The 5,159-nt window shown below is 35.6% G+C and overlaps 1 long non-coding RNA gene across 2 annotated transcripts; it reads right to left on the bottom strand.

The window, feature by feature from the left end:
* Positions 1 to 228: 228 nt before the first annotated feature.
* LOC140746670 (uncharacterized) lies at positions 229 to 4,226 on the bottom strand. 2 transcript variants are annotated; one of them, XR_012102798.1, is made up of 3 exons: positions 3,223 to 4,226; positions 2,679 to 2,792; positions 229 to 2,268 (listed from the first exon to the last, which is right to left on the bottom strand). It is a non-coding gene; the product is annotated as an uncharacterized LOC140746670 (long non-coding RNA). The 2 variants fall into 2 exon arrangements; XR_012102799.1 differs by lacking the exon at positions 229 to 2,268 and adding an exon at positions 2,372 to 2,417.
* Between the last annotated feature and the right edge of the window lie 933 nt (positions 4,227 to 5,159).

The following is a 5,159-nucleotide window of genomic DNA, read 5'->3' as shown; positions in this document are numbered from 1 at the left end:
TTTCGTGTGTGGACAATTGCTACAAGTTGATCCCAGTTAAATATGATAGCATATTTACTTTCGAATACTCGATTGATACTAAAGCACCCACTAAAAGAGTCGTATTAGGTGAAATTTCTAAGCTTTTTGATCCACTTGGATGGATAGCACCCTTAACTACTGATATTATGATAAAAAGGCAATAAGACTGTTTAGACTATTTTATTTCTATTAAAATAGTAAGACGGATGACATCGCGTGTACATGGGCGATAGACAAGAGAGCCTACGTAACAAAAATATTAAATACATGCACTATACAGTATTGCTCATAGAAAAGTCGCAGGCGTCCATACTTTCATCATCCTCTCCTGGACGCGAACGCTTTAAACGCTTTGTGTGGTGAAATTTTCATGCTTCAGTCGGTGCCGTCCTTTTGTCAAAATATCAGCGACCATGTCTGCTGTGCATCTATAGTTAACTGTAACTTGTTTGGCAGCAATCTTCTCTCGCACGAAGTGGTAGCGTCTATATGTTTACTGCGTGCGTGGTACACAGCATTTCCTGTAAGACTAATTGCACTCTGATTATCACAATAAAGAGTTATAGGTATACTTTTAAGTTCAGGTTGAAACTCTTCTGCCAGCTGTTTTAACCAAAGAGCCTCCTGAGTGGCAGATGCTAAAGACATATATTCGGCTTCAGTTGTTGAAAGGGCAATGGTCAGCTGTTTTTTAGAATTCCAGCTTACGGCGGCACCCTGAAAGAGAAATATGTAACCCGTGCAGAACCTTTTATCTTCAATGTCATTTCCCCAGTCTGAATCGCAAAACCCTAAAATATGGCTATCATCATTCATCTTATAAACCATCTTCATATACATTGTAGCTTTCAGATATCTCAGGACGCGTTTCAATGCCATCCAATGTTCATTAGTTGGTTGATTATTGAATCTACTCAGAGAATTCACTATGTAGGTAATATCTGGTCGAGTCCCCTGTGATAGGTACAACAAGCATCCAATTATTTCTTGATATGGTATGTTATTTAAAACTTCTTGTTGACTGTCCGCTTTCTTTAATTTAACATTAGCATCAGTAGGAGTCCACATCGGTTTACAATTGTTCATTCCAAATCTTGTAAGTATCATTTTTATGTAAATTGATTGATCGATAGAAACTTCATTTGAACTTTCATCTTGTGATATTGTGAATCCGATACAATGTTTGGCTGTTCCTAAATCTTTCATGTAAGATTTTTCTTTTAATTTCCCTTTTATCATTTGAGAAGTTTCTTCATTATTGAAAAAATATAGTAGGTCATCTACATATACTGCTATAAAAAGCATATCATGTTTATTTAAAATACGGTAGTAAACACATGGATCTATGTTTGAACGACTCATTCCAATTTCTAACAGAGCAGTATTTAATTTCCTGTTCCATTGTCTGCTGGCTTGTTTGAGTCCGTATATTGCCTTGTTTAGTTTACATACTTTATTTTCTACTTCATAGCCAGGTGGCAAAGACATATAAATTTCCTCATCGATTTCGCCTTGCAAAAATGCAGTAACTGCATCCAATTGGTGTATTTTAATTCCATAATTAGCAGCAAGACCAATCAAATATCGAATAGATGTATACCGAACTACTGGGGCGTACACCTCATTGTAATCAATGCCCTTGACTTGTTTATATCCTTTGATTACTAGCCTAGCTTTATAGCGTGTGATAGATCCATGACTATCAGTTTTAGTTTTATAAACCCATTTGCTAGGAATTACTGTTTTTCCTTCTGGTAGGGTAACTTGTGTCCACGTATTATTTTTTATCAATGACTAATATTCTTCCTCCATGGCTCTATTCCATTCATCAGCCATTTCACTGCTTAGAGCTTCTTGTAGACTCTGTGGATCACTATTTAGTAAGTTAATTGTTGCCTCTACATTCTGACATATAAATGATGAAGGGCTCTGATGAACATCATTGCAGTCATCGTGGTTTCTATGCCGTCGCGGTCTCAAAGTTATGTTGGATACTGGTGGTGATTCAATTGTTATATCAGGTAAGTATGTCTCATCATTTACATCTTCAAACTAATCTGAATCATTATCATCTGCAGAACAAGTACTTTGAGATACAGCTTGTATTTTATCTGTTTCATGTGACTTATCATTATTAATGTTTCCTTCTACAGATTCGGGTTCGACGCATGCAGGTAAGTATACAGTTTTCTTTTCTTTTACTTCATTATAACTGTCCTTTGCAATTTCATTTTTAATTTTCTCCATCTGTAATAAACATAATTTATTAATGTCTTTTTCCTTTTCAGATAAATTGTCTACTTTGTTTCTTTTAATTGAAGCTTCGAGGAATACAACATCTCATCTTTTACTTCATTATAACTGTCCTTTGCAATTTCATTTTTAATTTTCTCCATCTGTAATAAACATAATTTATTAATGTCTTTTTCCCTTTCAGATACATTGTCTACTTTGTTTCTTTTAATTGAAGCTTCGAGGAATACAACATCTCTACTTATTACTCCTTTATTTGTTTCAGGATCTAAGAATCGGTAGCCTTTTGTACTGTCGCTGTAGCCAACAAATATTAACTTGCGTGATTTCACACCAAGCTTACTCCTTTTTTCCTTAGGAATATGAACCATTGCAGGACATCCAAAGATTCTCATGTGACTCACGTTTGGCTTTTTTCCAGTCCATACTTCATGGGGCGTCGCATCGGATAAGGAGCAGGTCGAAGATCGGTTAATTATGTAGGCCGCTGTAGCAACCGCCTCTGCCCAAAACGTGACCTGTAATTCAGCATTTGAAATCATACATTTAGCCCGCTCTATTAAAGTTCTATTCATTCTTTCACTTAGCCCATTCTGTTCTGGAGTATATGGATTGGATGTTTGGTGCAATATTCCATGTTTTTTAAGTAGGATTGAAATATATTATTTTTGTATTCGGTTCCATTATCGCTTCTAAGAATTTTTATATTTGTATTCAATTCATTCTCAACTCTATTCTTAAATTCTACAAATTTTTCGAATATTTCACATTTATTCTTAATAAAATATACATGTACTCGTCTAGAAAAGTCATCTGTGAAGGTTACAATATACCTAGCCCCTCCTATAGACGTATGCTCCATAGGTCCGCATACATCACTGTGGACAAACTCTAGCAAACTGGTTGCGCGGGAACCTTCAGTGGGGAATGGTTTTCTTGTTTGCTTACCTTCAAGACATGTTATGCAAGTCGAATTTTCTTTTCTTGATGACAGCTTTACACCTTCTGTACAGTTAGGTAATTTATTAAGATTAGTGAAATTTAAGTGACCCATTCTCTGGTGCCACAAATAAATATCATCATCAGTCTTGGCCAACATGGCGTGTATGTTTTGATTTTTACAAGTATTTAACAAATATGTCTCATTGATCAAATCTGCTTTTGCGACTAATTTGTTACTCAGATTGTAAATTTCACAGCCATTCTCATTAAATGCTACTCGACATCCACTTTTGATTATTTTGCTGACGGACAACAAATTAGTTTTCAATTCTGGTACAAATAAAACATTCCTCACCTGTATTGCATCTGTGCTGCCATCTTTTGCATATACTTTGATACATACATCACCACAGCATTCAACTTTTAATACTTTGTTATTCGCAATTCGTATGCTCGGTACAGGTGCAGGTTTAATTTCAGTGAGCCAGTCCCGGTGCATGGTCATGTGCATGGATGCCCCTGAGTCAACATGCCAAAAATTGAAGTTATTTACTGTTGATGCTGAAAAAGCTGCGACATATCCTGTTTTATGTTTTGTGTTTTCATTATTGCCTGTCTTTTTTAGCCAACAATTTTTGCCCAAGTGCCCATATTTATTGCAATTATAACATCTGGGGCCTTTCTTATTTTTAAGTTGGTTATTTTTGGGTTGATTAATTGTGGAGTTAGTATAAAGAGCGGTAGTGTCCGATGCCTTTACTTCTTGTAGTAGTTTATTTTTCACTAAATCGGCACTAATCTTTATGGCGGAACTCTCTAGTCCCATAATCATAGGCTTGTACACTTCTGGCAGCCCTGCCAACATTAATGTGCCTAACCACTCGTCATCAACATTGAATTTTATATTTCTTAACTTGTGCGCGGCTGTCAAAATTTTATTCACATAGTCTTCGACTGACAAACTATTTTCTAGGTTGGTGTTAATAAGTTCCTTTAATAAACCAACTTTTCGAGCCAGTCCACTGTCTTCAAACGCCTTTGACAAATTGTCCCATACCTCTTTGGCATTTTGTGCTTCTTGAATATGTACATACAAAATTGAGTCGACTAATAATATTAACTTTGACTTCGTTTTAGTATCTTGTTTAACTGAGTTGGATTTTTTTACATCTGGTACTTATAGAATGCAATTGTACAACTCTTCATGTTGTAAGTATGTCTGACAGCAAAACTCCAACTCGCCCAATTGTCACGACCGGTTAGCTTCTCAATAGACATCATTGAATTACTTCCAGCCATGTTTAGGTATGTATTTAATAAATAACTGAAAAGAAAACACTCCCGGCACGCGGTAGCTAAAGTGAGGTTATACTAACAATTTTTACTTTTACTATTTTCTTTATTAATACTGATTATAGCACAAACAATACTCTACACGACAGGTTTGGGACGGCCCATAACCTGATATTATGATAAAAAGGCAATAAGACTGTTTAGACTATTTTATTTCTATTAAAATAGTAAGACGGATGACAGCGCGTGTACATGGGCGATAGACAAGAGAGTCTACGTAACAAAAATATTAAATACATGCACTATACAGTATTGCTCATAGAAAAGTCGCAGGCGTCCATACTTTCATCAACTACAAAATTAAAACTGATTTTTCAAAGCGTATGGTTAGCAAACTTACAGTGGGATGATGAAATTCCTGAAGAGATTAATAAAGAGTGGATGAAGATAAAATCGGATATTATTCATTTAAGCAACTGTGAAATTCCAAGATGGATAGGATGTATGCAGAATGACGTCATAGAATAACACGGTGTTTGTGACGCGTCCCTTAAAGCTTATGCATGCATTATATATGCACGAGTAGTAAAGAAAGATGAAGGGAAGGTGACTTTAGTAGCATCGGAAACCAGATTAGTTCCTTGTAACAA

The sequence above is a fragment of the Epargyreus clarus genome, unplaced genomic scaffold, assembly GCF_041222505.1.
Source record: "Epargyreus clarus isolate Ecla_fem2 unplaced genomic scaffold, WU_Ecla_fem_2.2 ptg000013l, whole genome shotgun sequence".
Classification (NCBI taxonomy): Eukaryota; Metazoa; Arthropoda; class Insecta; order Lepidoptera; family Hesperiidae; genus Epargyreus; species Epargyreus clarus.
This window is presented reverse-complemented; position numbering and strand designations above follow the sequence as displayed.